The sequence below is a fragment of the Sitodiplosis mosellana genome, unplaced genomic scaffold (assembly GCF_009176505.1).
Source record: "Sitodiplosis mosellana isolate CC-2019 unplaced genomic scaffold, AAFC_SMos_1.0 Smas_scaffold_6170, whole genome shotgun sequence".
Taxonomy (NCBI): domain Eukaryota; kingdom Metazoa; phylum Arthropoda; class Insecta; order Diptera; family Cecidomyiidae; genus Sitodiplosis; species Sitodiplosis mosellana.
This window is the reverse complement of record NW_022601411.1, coordinates 2004668-2019204: the sequence shown is the minus strand read 5'-3', so window position 1 is coordinate 2019204 and position 14537 is coordinate 2004668. Positions and strand designations below refer to the sequence as shown.

The following is a 14537-nucleotide window of genomic DNA, read 5'->3' as shown; positions in this document are numbered from 1 at the left end:
AATAACATTTTAGAAACGTTTGAAAAAATACCGAAAAAGAATATGAACTTTCTTTTTTTTTGCTCAGAAATTCTTTGCTAACATTTTTCTTGTTTTTGATTGACAAAGTGAGGTTAAGTATCTACTGACATGTTCAATGTGTAGAACAAATTTGTGCACTCGGTGGAACAAAGCCATTGTGTGTTTAAGGAGCCACTTTATTCCCATGGCTCCTGAAACACATTTTCAAGCTCACTTTGTAGGAAGCGAACGTAAAAAATGAGAAAATTGAATTAATTGATTTCAAAATTCATTTGAACATCAGCAAATCTAAAGAAAACTTAGATAAATATGTTCATGTTGGAAACATTTTTCTAAATTTGATAATGTGGATGTGTCATCCAAATCATTCATTGCATTTAAATAGGAAATAAAGAAACAACATAATTTTACACAAATATTCATTTTCCACTTGATTTTATCATTTTTATTCACTCCATGAATAATATACGTTCACGAAAATACGTTGTCTTTTTCAATAGTTCAAATTCAACGAGTCGTTCTACGAAGGTGCACTTAAGACTGTCTGGCGTGTATTTAATTTGTACTTTATTCTGACAGCCGCGTTGTAATTGATGATGACAGTTCGGTTTCGCCCCTCTGGTATTAATAAACAGTTGCGCTTTAATCTGTGTAAATCTGATTATATCCATTCGGCGATGAGACGAATTGTTGACCCGCTTTGTATGTGTGTGTGTGTGGCTTGTTCAATTCGGTTTCATTTGCAGAATGCGGCATTTCAGAAATCGAATAGCTCGGCCTTCACTGAACCGATTGATTTCATTGAATTCTCACAATGAACCGAAGCGTTTTTTTTTTTTGTTGAAATGAAGCAATGAACTGATTTTTCAATCACAACAGCAAAAATGGTGCACATTTGCAATGTCGAAATGTTTATTAGTACGAAATTCGTATTACGAATATCGTTCGATTTAATCATATTAATGTGCATATCGATTCGAGTTGAGCCTTTTTCTGACACTTGTTGTGGGTTGGTTTTAAAGTAGAAAGTTAATCGTTGGCCAACTTGAAATGACGTGGCTTTGTTTGGAATTTCGAAACGATTTAAATACAAAGCTTTTCTATGGTTCGGAGGGGAGTGTAAGCGAAAGCAAAAACGCGAATTAAGCGGATCCATGTCGAATCGAGAAAGAGAGAAAGCTAGAGAAAGTGAAAAGGAGAGAAAGAAAGGGAACGAGCGCAGGAGAGAAGGCGAGAAAGGCAGTGAGAGAGATGCAGCTGTGTGAAAAAACAAAATCTAAAATGATGATGCAAACGAATGTATTAAAGCTGTGTATTTACTCTAGGAAATGGTCAGAATTCGTAAACCTACATTTTAAGCTCGAGGTTAAATCTAATGTAATTCATAGCCGAAACGAAAAAAAAAATCGAAGAAATCAAATGACCTTCTGTCGCTTGCTATACGTTCTCTCCGCTCCCATGTCTCTGTCCATTCGGTCGGTTGCCCGTGGAATTGAATAGTCATTTGGTGTGCACGGTGCGAATCGACCTAACGACTGCCCTAAATTTGGCCATTTTAAGCTATCAATACAATTGCCATGCTCGAGATGAGGAATATGTGATAATGTGTGCCCACGGCATTATCACTGAACTCTTCTTCTTCTTCTCAACCGCTCCCGCCTCTGCCACGTGCGCCTCTCGCTTCCTTCATCCTCTCTGGTGCCAATGTACACATGTTTGGTCTATGTTACTGATATCATAAGCTCATATAATTCTCGACGCATTTCCATAAATTTTGCTTCGACTTTCTCTTACTCTCTATCTCCCTCTCTTGAATCAGCAATAAGATGAATGGATTTGCCGTTTTACTTCATTTTATCTATCTCTGTGTGCTTGATTGTGTTTTTCCTATTCCCTCTCTCTCTCTCTCTCTTTCTCGTTTTCCCATTTCATTTTTCGAAAATCCGTTTTTCCTCCTTTATTCTCGGGGATCGTTTCCTTTTCTCTTCGTTTCGCTTTTTGTTGCTCTACGCTTTTTTTTGCTTCTGCCTTGTTATTCAACAGTTCTATCCCGGGTGCCTTTTTTTTGTTGTGTCGATTCGTTTTGCCGTTGATTTCTGTCTCTCTCTCTTTCGCTCGTGCACATGTGGGTGCGAGCTAGTCGTCGTCGTCATGTATTTTTCCCGTTAATATAATTTAGCCGTGAGAACTGTGAAAATTACCGTAAAGCATGAAAAAATAAGCTCACGCTGTATCTCTGATTATGGATTTTTTGCGCTCTGTCTCTCGATATTTTATACATTTTGCCCGTGTTTGAACACACGAAAATTACCTCAATCAATGCGAGTATTTTGCACATGACACACATACCGGCACCGTTGAATTGATCTGGAGCCACTCGTTCGCTCCATTTTACCAATGATCTCTTTTTCAAGTCGTTTTTTCAACGTTCGACATCACCACCAGAAAATTGAATAGACAAAAAATAAACATTATATCGACGAGGTTAACAAAAGGGGAAAAAATGAAATGAAATTTAGGATTGAGAGATTTTCGAGAAAATTCACTGAGTAAATCAATTCGATGTGAAACAACATCGGTGTTTGTGTGTTTAGCAAACGACCTTGGACTGGGCCACCATACGGAACGCGTGTTTCGCTTTAAATTTGCTCAAGATTGGCGGTTTTAAACCGAAAAAAGCGATGATTTTCAAGGAACTCCTCGAGGTCAGTTGTGCCCAGACGTTAGTGAGAGGAGTTTAGATTTTATCTTCCATATATGGATCCTATATATCGGATTTTTGACCTTATCCATGTCTGATTGTGCCCATCTATCAAGATTTGAATATCCATCTCTTTGGTTAACAATGTCAACATGACATGAAGATCGAATGGAAAGCATCTTTTTCACTTAAAATTTCATCACTTGATCCGAAGACAAACAGAATGAAAATCGAGCTTCAAAGTAAGTTAAATATCGTCAAAAATGTGAAATGAATGAGCCCAAAATGAGATATAAAACTGAAAATAGCAACGCATTTGCCATAATTTTTAAGTATGTAAAAAGGAGTGAAGGCATTTAATATTGTGTTATAATATTCAGTTTTTGATGGTGCACCTTTTTTGGCCCGTGTTTTCCGTTTTTTGGACCATTGTTGAAAACGATTTGACTGTTTATTCCCTGCGTCTTTGGTTACCGTTTCTTCGTTTTCAGTGTGTGGTACAGGTGTTTTTCGCACATCACCATGTAAAAGCATCATCAGCACCACCAGCACTGTCGCCGCCAATACAACAGTAGTATTCATTATTTTTTGTATGCTGCGTTGCTACTGCTACTGCTGCTGCTGCCTGCCCCGATTTTATTGTCGCTGAAAACTATTTGTGTTGTGTAAAACAGGCGAGCAAAAATATATCTGCTCCAATAAATTATATCAAACTCACAAAAATACCCATGTAAATATAAATTAATTGAAGTGTGTATCTGGCAAAGCATTACAGGCACAGGCACCGGCACTGGCAAAGGTGGGTGATCCGATGTTTTTCATTTCTGAATTGTCGATTAAACTCGGTCTTTTTCTCTGTTTCGCTTCAGCTATTTTTCTCTTTGCCGCTAACGCGCACATTGGTGTCAGGACCTGATATAATCCAAAGTGTTGAAGCTTTTGTGCTCGCCTCGTTTCCTCCAATTTCATTTTTATCTTCATTTTTTATTCTCTCGCCCTTTGTACGGTCGCTTTATAAATGATAAGGTGGCAGCCGAATGGAAAAAGCAAACGGATGAATGCGAACAACAGGTAGAAAACGTGCAACTACGGTGGTGACGATGACGACAATGACGACAGAGGTAGCAGCGATGAATCGACGAGAGCAAATGAAATAATAAAAAAAGGAACGAAGAATCGCATTTAATTTTTGTTACGAATTTAAGTCATAATGAAATAATGACGTACCGTTTGCTTGCCGCCCTGCAAATTCACTTTCGGGTTTCTATCTCACGTTGTCACACGAAAACCGAAATTGATTTTCTCTTCGTCTTTTTTTGCTGCATTCGGGTAGCCCCATCGCAAATGTTCACACACACACATCCAACCGAACAAACCATGGATTTATATTAACGACACGATGCTAGTCTGACTGAAGTAAGCCACTCAATAATGTGAATGGATGACATAAGAAATTGTCACGTACATTTTCAAATGCTACCTGATGACACAATTTGCCCAGTTTTTCTTACTTCTCTTTCTATCTCTAAATTTTCGCTTTTGCTGCGACCACTTTTCACCCGAGCACTGGATTAGAAATAGTCGAGCTTTGGATTCATTTCATTTCTCTGTACCATCACAATTGGCATGGCTTCTCTCTCCCTCTATCTCTGTTTTACAGGGGTCTTCTATCTCGCATCATTCATCTTCAAATGGATATCAGATGAAAAGCATACTGACTGCCACCGTTGATTGCTTACATCAAGTCGCCGTTCCTTGACATAACACCGCATTTTATCGCTTGATGAGACACAATATCAAAATGTCGATCATAATTTAATTTTTTTTTCAATTATTCTCATTGTCATCTGAAATGTCATCTGTTCAGCTGGGCCTTTTCATTCAAAAGAAAATATCGACACTGAGTGCAGCTTCGTACAGACTTCAGAAGGATTCGTGCCATCATTGGATTTTTTTTTTATTTATTTGAATCAAACAGCTACAAAAACATCGAAGCTACATAGTTTTTTTTCCTCATTCCTTCAGAATTTTCATAATTTTTCCTTCGATTTTTAATTTTTCATCACTTTAATGCTTGACAGAACGTTTTTACATCTTTTTTCCTCTGCTAAAATATTAATTAAATCACATTTATCGAAATGCATTGTCTGAAATCGCATAAAATGTGAAACATGAATTGCCATCTGTCGCTCGTTCTCAACTGTTTCAATGGATGTTTAGCGTGCAAGAAGCAATGCAACTAGCGTACTCTCCTCTCGTCAGATTAACTCGCTGTCTCATTTTTCAATCAATAAAATCTCTCTCTCTCTCTCTGCCTCGTTTATTGTTGGCCTCCTCATTGGTTGCAAATTTGCAATTCTATTTTTGCTCTACGATCGCGGGTGCTTTCCATCCGAAAAGCTTTGGCCATTTAATTTGGCATTCGCATTGATTTGAATTGACAACAATCAGAATTCAATTTGACAATCTAACTCGTTTGGATTTTGGACAGATTTCGTGTTGTTGTTGGTTCTTCTTTTTCGCGTTTGTTGTTTATTTTATACAATTGTTTTTTTTTGTTTCCATTCACGAATTTGATTGACGGGGTGAAGAGGGCAGGATGAGAATAGAAACACTAGGACATTTTCGATTTTGATTATATTTACAAAAAGAATTATATTGGCGAAGCGATGGAGATAGCGTGCGAGTGAGTGGGAGATTTGTGCACACCTGCTATATATATCAAATCAAATGGCCAATTTGGGTTCAGCCGTGAATTTGTTCACTTCACGCTTTATTTATTGAACTTTTAAAGACTCGAACGCTTTTTTGGATTTTCGCTTCCTGTTTTTGTTTCTTTTTTAATCCCAATCTACCTCTCTCTCTCTCTCTCTCTCTCTCTCTCTCTCTCTCTCTCTCTCTCTACCGATAAAAAACCTCCCTTTTCGTCTAATTCGTTTCATCCACCACTCTAACTCTCTCTCTCTCTCTTCTCTCTCAATTTTTCCTCTCTTTTGCCCGCTCCCGCCCATTCCGCTCGAGCCAATTTTAGCGGTGGATAATTTACACTGCACATCATTTGTATTTGTGCGGTTCGTTAAAAAAACATACACACACACACAATCACAGTGCGCGAACGAAATCGAATTGAAAACAATAAAAGAAACGAGATGCCAAGTTGGATTTTGGTTATGAAAATAGACAAGCTGATCGGAAAAAAATCACGCAGAATATCTCCCTCTCTCTCTCACCCGTCGACCAAAGCCAATCGAAGCAGATGAAAGGAAAACGAAGCAATAAAAATTAAGCAGAACAACAGCAACCAAAATTGTATCAATTGATTGGCCGGCAGGCAGCGATGTGATTCTAATTTTGTGTGATTGGAAGCATTTTGCATTGAGCTTCTGCCACTGCTGCTGTCGTCGTCGTTGCTGCTGCTGCTATCGTGTATAGAGAGCGACAAATGAATAGAATTGGCAGATTGAGTTTTGTGAAAATACGTTCCGATCTGATCGTTCTTTTTTTTTCGTGCCCTTATATCCACACGCATCACTTTCCGGAGGGCGAGTCGGTGTAAAATGTTCTATTGTTTATTTCAATTTGATGGTGATTTTAATTGACTGACGAGCATATGCTTGACAAGAGATTAAACAAAATCGTGCCAATCGAAACAAACACAGCCCCGAACAAAACGAAGCCAAAATGGAAAAATGGCAAAAATGCAGTGGACGATCCAGCGCAAATAAATCGTAGCAGTGTCATTGTTTGACTTGGGAAAATTGAAAAACTCTGAATCGAGCGTTGGATGCGTTTCTTTGCCATACACACAAACAAAAACCGGCCACTAAATAATTTAATTTTCAGCTGACATTGTGTTCGGTGCATCTGGTTGCTGATGTGTATATATTTAGATCAAAGTGAAATCTTCATGGCGTTTCACCTTGTACAAGTTGACGTCGGCAGTAGCGACGGCGACGGCGGCGGCGGCACATGTTTTATGCTGTACCTGCTGGTGGCTCGCACAAACGATGCAAACAACGATGTCTAATGCAACAATCAACATAAATGAATTTTATGCAAATGCGAGAAAATTGCATTTAATTGACTTTATTTTCCATATGTTATTTTATTAACAAGTTATTTTCTCTGGCTTTCTCTTCCTCTCTCCCACTTACTCGCTCTGGGTTTGGGTTACATGCAGCCATGTGCCACATATATTAAATGTTTTGATTGCGTTCGGTCGTCATGAGCGGCCGGAGCTCGAAATGGTTGTTTCGAGCGACGGACAACGATGACACACATATTTCATTTTATTTTTCACTGTGTTTTACAACGAAAATGAATGTGTATGGTTTTTTTTTCGTATGTTGCTGTGCAATGTGCATACTTTTAATGTTGCATAATAAATGATTGTGGATTTGCATTGGCGTTTGATGTGGGCTCGTCGATCGACACGGTAAAATGCAAGCTATTTGCTTCTGATGGTTTAGCCTAGCCCGATATATACCGATAACACGATTGCTTTCAGAAAACACCAAACAAACAGGCACTTACTCTGTATGGCAAACAAACCATCGAAACCATTCAGTCGCGTTGTGGGCGCATATCAATAACATATTAGGTAATTTTATTCAAATTAAAACGAAATTTAAATCACCACATTTCGCATGAATGACATTATTTTGGACATGGTTGCATACACGCACATGTTTTCGCCACTCGGTTTCAGACTTCGGAGCCGTGCAATTCTCAGCGCGAAAGAGAGGTCAAATGAACGAAAAAGTGGACGAGAGCGAGAGAGCGAAAAGCGGGAGATCGACATAGCCAGAAAGGACTAGAAAGCGAGTGTGCAAGCTGACTGGCGAATGGAAGAGACCGTGCAGATGGCCGATTGAGTAAGAGAATGGGAGAAACATAGAGGGAAAATGAGCAGAGAAGAGCAATAAAGAGATCGAGCCAGAGAGAGATAATATTTTCATGCGTTGAACCAACTGATATATTTTCGCGTTATCGATATGGTCGATTCGACATTGCAATGTGCACGTACGTCACATGTTCGAAAATGATAATAATAAATGAAATGGGAAAATGGTCATGATGAAATGGCACAATAATTATGACACCATATACACGAAACGCTCTCTCTCTTTCTCTCTCTGTCTCTCTCTCTCTCTCTCTCTGTTTTGCTCGAGTCGATTGACAAATTTCCATTTCTATAAATTCGCATTTATTGTTCCGTTGTTGGCCGTTGCTGTCGTTGATGCTGCCACTTCGTTTTGGCTCGATTAAATCAACACGACAGAAATGCGTGCCCGCGGCACATACACAACATTGACGGCGATTACAACAAATCAAAAAGCACACGCTCAAGCGTGCACGTTGCCTCTCCTCGCCCATCCGAACATCAAATGAAAACATCATTGATAAAAATAATTGTGTCTCTCTCAATGTATGTTTGTGTGTTCGAGTGTTTTGTGTTTTTTTTTCCGAAGCAAGGCAATGGCAAACGATAATCCAACGAGACAAGAATAGATAAGCGAATAAAAGAGGAAAGGAATGACATTGCATACACAACTGACATAGCCGGATATTTATTGTTGACATAGCTGCTGTATGAAGAGCAGAAACGGTGGCGAGAATATGGCTGGAGATCCAGATAGAGAGAGAGAGAGAGAGAAATGAGCGTTGAGAGAGAAAAAGAGAGAGAGAAATGAAGAGCAGATGAAGGAGTGACACCAAGAGTGGGGCAAACAGATGCAAAGACCAAAAGAGACAGTGAACATAAGACTGATGGCAAGAAAATGAATCGAAACCCCAAGCTAAATAAACGAAAAGAAAATGGTGAACAATGGCAAATTCGCTTGTAATTCGTTTGTACCGAATGGATTACAAATGAATATGTCGTTTTTGACAGAATGCGAAAGCGAATTTCGCTCCATGACAATACAAAAGACATCCACCAAATACGTACGATTATGCGGCATGCAGAAGGGGAGAACTAAAGTGCTCAAGAAGACATACAAACATGCGCGCGCGCGCCCGCTCCACCGCTTGCTTCAAAGTTCGTATACAATGTTGGCTTTCAATTGTTCATCATTTATTACAAATTTTATTGACTACGAAATTGATTTCGATTTGAAGGAAATCACAAGACATTGATCAGTTTAAACGGTATGTCGTTCGCCCAACGACGACAACAACAACAACACCAATGACACATCCACATTGTCAGTGAACGAATGAGCTTCTGGCCGAAGAATTATGGCAATATCATAGCCGATCTACTTGTTCGGTCGCGCTCGCAAAATCCGAACATAATTTACAGCCATCGAAATTTTTATTATCAATTTCTCATGCCATTTTCGCTTCGTCTGTGTTTTTTGCTCTCTGTCTTTCTTTTATTTCCCTCTTGTCGTTGGAATCACTCGATTTTGTTGCCACTTTATTTGCGTGCACACTTTATCGTTGCACGCAATCGAACTAACGAGTGAACGAATAAACGAAGCAACACACACACACACACAGCGGACGATTGAGTTGGAGTTGTTGCGACTCGAAAAACACAAATCGGTCTCAATGAGCTGCAAATATAATTGAATTATCAAGAAGAGAGAAAAAAACGAGGAACTTATATCGAAGAAAAGTCAATGGCTGCTTCAAGAAGTGGTGATTCAAGCACAGTTCAACATTAAAGACATGTTGAGCGAAGTGTGAGCGCAAAGAGAAATAAGAATACGGGGGAGCGAAATAAAGTGCGCGGACTTGATAAATCGAATGAAAATAAGACGACAAGCAAAATAAAAATCCGTTGGAAAATAATTATTGCCATTTAATGGGAATGAATTGCATTTAATTTCATCCATTCCGATGTACATTACGCTAAAGACGTCAATTATGGTATGAGAGCCAATGTTGTTGGTTTTATGTTTTTTGCTGCTTCGATTGGCAATTCGTAAACGAGCTAGCGCGTTCAAACTATGGCAACAGAGCAATAGAGAGAGAAAGAGGGCGAAATGTGAGGAGAACGTGGTTGGACAAAATACCAAGGGACGAATTCAAGCAGTCAACAAAACGACCAAAATGTCAATCCAAACATTATATCTTGCTATCTTCTGATTTATGCTACAATCCCAATCATTTCGCTTGACTTTTCCACTCTTCACGTTCACTCATTCGGTCGCCATATTTGAACTCGTTCACTACACGACGATTGTCCACTACGATTCGTCCACTTTGCACACTCGCTAGTTGTTGCTGTTGTTTTCGGTTGGCATTTTTATTTATTGTATTTTATTTCATGTTTAAATTCATTGAATTATTTGCTGTCAATGCCATTGATATTGTGCATAGAGCAAGGCTGTTGTGCTAAATACGTGTGCAATTTTTGGTGACGATGATTGGAAATCAACAACAATATGAACGAGAGCGAGAGAGATAGTGGGGTGAGCAAAAAGAGGAGGAACGAGCAATTCCAATGTCAATAGATCGAACTGAATCCAAACAATCGGTCGCATACTCGCTGAACTCGCCTAAATGAATGTATGCTGAAAGCAATAAAAAATTATTGTCAAACTCAGCAAAAATACAATGGAATCGTACGAGCGAGCGGGCAAGGGAAAGGGAGAGAGATTCGACAAAAGCCACAATCACACTTACACACACAAACAATCCACACCAATGTATATATGATCAAATCAAATACGAATTGAATTGACTAACACGAACATGTCCTCGCACTGTCAGCTGTTACAAAATAATCATAATTTTTATTCAGCGATAAATAATAATTGCCATAAACACACATCCGGGGCCGTCGCTGTTGAACCCCAAGCTTCTATCTACATCACTCTCCCCGATCTCTCGCCTCACTGAACCATCGGTTCTCTTTTTCTCGTTTTATTTGTTGAACAAAAGGAAAGATTTATTCCCAGCACTTTTCTACATTATTTTCCTTTTCGTTGAGTCGAATGCTTTAGATCAAAATTTCTTTTTGTTTCTCGCATTTTCTCAATTGCGTTTTTTCTTCATTCTTCGACACGCATCTTCGAGAAAGAACGACAATTCAACGAATGCGATGTGTCCGAAATCGACACATAAAATCCCATGTAATCTGCAGTTTAAAGTGTCTTTAGAATCTGTTTTTTTTTTCGTTCGCAATGTTTTTCCATTCAATCTCTCTTTCTTTTTTCATTTTTTTTCCTTCTAATTTTGCTTCGAATCGGCTCGCTCGCTCTTAAAGTTCTTTCAAATGAGTCGATCATTTGTCATAGATAAATCGATATTTCGGGTGATAAAAAACGTTTGGAAAATCAGTTGCAACACCTATTCTTCGAGTCTAGTGATATTTGCTCACTTTTTTGCGTTGCCGTGCGGAATTTGTTGTCTTCACTGGTGTGTAAGCAATACTTTGTCTCTATTTGTCATTCAATTTTCCACCCATCTAAGCTAATACGAGCGAAAGAGAGAGGAAGAACGAGAGAAAAAAGCGGAAACCTGAATGCTGATCGATTGGCTGATTGCCAATCAACCGATTGGTCCAAAGGAATGGCAATTTTCCGGTGTGCGTATCTCACTCTGTTTTGCTCTTGCTCTCGCTCGCTCGCGAGTCCGTCGTCTTTTTTAGTTTGAGCAAGCAAAAATGCGAAAAGACCTTCAAGGTATTTTAACAATAAAATTAATTTATATGTTTTTATCGAAACACAAGCAGAGCCAAAGCAAGCGAAATAATCCATGTCACCGATATATGCGCTCACTTCGTGCACACACTTTGAGCATTATGTGTTGTTTTGTTGCCGACACACACACACACACACACACTCAATGCACGCTTTTTCTTTTTGCTCTCAACGAGATAAAGTAAGAGATACACACGGAGTACTAAGTCTCAAAATGAAAACGGACATGAAGTCGGAACGGCTTTGCTGTGTTTTTTTTTTTTCTTAACCTGTTTCTTGTTTGTCATCGTGTTGTTGAAAAGAAGAGCAAGCGAAAGAGACAGAGAGAAAGAAACGCCAAAGTGCGAGAGGAACGGAGATGAAGAGACAGAGAAAGAGAGTGGAAGTGAGTGTGAGAGCTTGAGATTGTGGATGGATCGAGTGTTTGGCCTAGATGTGCATATACTGTAACATGCGCGTCATCAGCTATATAACATCTCTATAAATATAGTTAACTCCCATGTGGTGAATATGCAACGCGAATTGAATAACACTCATTTGGTGACAAAATTGAAAGCGATAAAAATCGTGAGAATCGGCTTTAAGCATCGCGATGCCTCTTTCTCTCTTTCTATCTCACTCACGCGCTTATTCCGATGCTCGGGCTTTTTCGCATCGTTTGCTTTTTTCTCGGTCATTAGTTGTTGTTCACCATCGCCACACCACATCAAACCGATGAAATTTATGGGAAATCCATTGTGTCGTATTCATTTGCGCTCTTAAAAATGTTGAAATAAAATAAGCACAAGATGCGAAACATTCGAGATTAATTCCAACCCATTAAAAAAATGGCCAATTTTTTTTTCTGCCCCGCTCGTTCAACCCTCAACGCATATGATCAAAGCGCGAAAAAAAAGTAGACAACACCAAAGCGGGAAATACGGAAAAAATGTTTTGATTGCATTTTGTTGATATTTATTTGTGCTTAAAACTGAAAATACACACGGGACTGGATCTAATTTCGATTGCAGTGCGGTGTGGCAAAGCGACCGACGCCAGAGTGAGTGAATGAGTTACACAGAGAACAAGAAGCGCGCGCGCAAATGAGAAACAACGCAACAATCGCTATTTCATTTGCACACATGAAATACCTTTGGCTAAGCATTTATCCCAAGCCCAACGTAAACAAGGCAGCGATGAAAGGCACCGCCGGTGTCACGGTAGCGAGAGAGTGCGAGATAGAGAAAAAGAACGATGCAATTTGTGTGTGCGCGCGCGCTGCGCTGGTTTGTGTTTCGTAAAAGTTTAGAGCCGTTCCGAAAACGGAAAACGGAATGTGTCAAAGCGTTGAGCATGAAAGCGCACAATGTGCGGAAAAGCAAACAAGAACACGAAACAAAACAGAACACAGAACGAGAGAAAAAAAAAATGTGTGACGATATGGAGTTGAGTTGGAAAAAAAGGTGCTCAACTCACAAAACCGATGAACGAAATGGAACAAAGTGAATGCAGTTGAAGGCAAAGAGGGAGAGAACCAGCAACAACAACAAAAAAATAAACAACTCGAGAAAGCGAGAATTTAATTTCGTTGCAATATAATTTTTATTAGATTCTGAATTTTTCACCATTTTAAACGATTTGTACAGCGCGCGTAATGAGAGATTGCGATGCACGAAACTGCCCCGCAACGGTCTTTTTTTTTGTGTGCAACGACTGAAAAATTGACAGTGCGAAAATGTAGTGATTGCAGAACGGTTCGTTCGGTTTTAAACTTTGTATTAGAAAGAGTGCAACAACAGCGGTAGTCGTAGCAGTAGCAGTCAATGCAACCACTTCATAAAGAAAAAGGAAGGAAAAAAGTCTCTCGGATTTTATGGCTAAACACGTTGCAGCTTGAGCTAGTGCGCGTTTTCTCTCAACGGCGTCACTATTTTCAATTGTTGACTAGATCATAAACACAAGAACGGGTAAATAAGACTGAAATGAACGTGAGTGTTGACGTCGTCGTCGTCATCGTCAGCGTCGGACGTTAAAAATGTGAGCTGGAAATGAATAAAATGTAGAAAATTTAATCCGTCAGCCATAAGTTGCACGAAACGGAACCTACACACGCTTTTATGCATGTATTTGAGCGCTTGCAGTTCGTCATCCAGCAAAGGAGTGAGCGAAAGCGAGATCCGATTGGCATTTAGTCTCGACACATAAGCGGTGAATATATTAATGAGAAAACTAAGCGAAACAAAGTGCTTAGATGCGTGCACCAAACGATGAGAGCGAGATGAAAGCGCCAGCATATACTTGTAGTGGCGCGAACCCGAAGGTGATTTAACATGTTTCACAATTTGCAACCGGTAATCCATGTTTGTGTGTCGGAGCACCAATCTTCTTTGCGTTTTCATTTTTCGTTTCGGCCCAAAATGTCGGCGATTACATCGGCACAAATCAGTTTTGGAACGCAATAAAAACCCGCCGTTTTCGTTCATTCTCTCGTTCCGCTGTGGCGCTCTCTTAATAAACGTCACAAAGTGTGTGCGTGTGTGTGCATCGTTTTACTTAGCATTCGGCCATAATATGCTCATGCGGCGGCCCCGATTTCACCACACATACACATGCTCGTACACATACCGAGAGCGAATAGTGCCGATTCAAATGGAATTTGCAATATTTTGCTCACCGTTTCACAGGCTTAGTTTGTTGGTATGCAAAACTCAGCCATAAATCGTCATTTCGAAATAGTTAAGTCCAAGACATAGATTTAAATTCGTTTAGACAATGATCACGCACACACACACACATACATTCACACATTCATTAAAACATATGATTTCACAAAAGAGAACGAATAACGGAATAGTTGTTCGGAAGCCGCAGGCAAAAGCGGAACACCAAATGGAATGTGAATGTGAGTGTTTGCAAGGCAGTGAATATTATGCAAACGTGGTACTACAGCGAGAGAGATCGAGAGGGTAGGAGCGTTAAAGTGTTTTGGTTGTTTCGGTTCTGAGCACACAGCGGAAATTCCATGCTGACTGTGCTTAGCCGTTCGGTATGCGTGCGTGTGGAATGACTGTGGAATTTTTCTCATATGTAATTTTTACAGCCTTCTTACTCTCTATTATTCCTATTGTTATTGTTGATGATGGTCGGTCGGTGGATGTGTAAAGGTGCGTATAAGAGGCTGC

General features: G+C 39.6%; 1 protein-coding gene across 5 annotated transcripts in view; it reads left to right on the top strand.

Annotated features, from left to right (window-relative positions):
• The window catches only part of LOC129575820 (calmodulin-binding transcription activator 1), a 222118-nt gene that overhangs the window by 34913 nt on the left and 172668 nt on the right, over positions 1-14537 (top strand). The gene's annotated exons all lie outside the window — the stretch shown is intronic.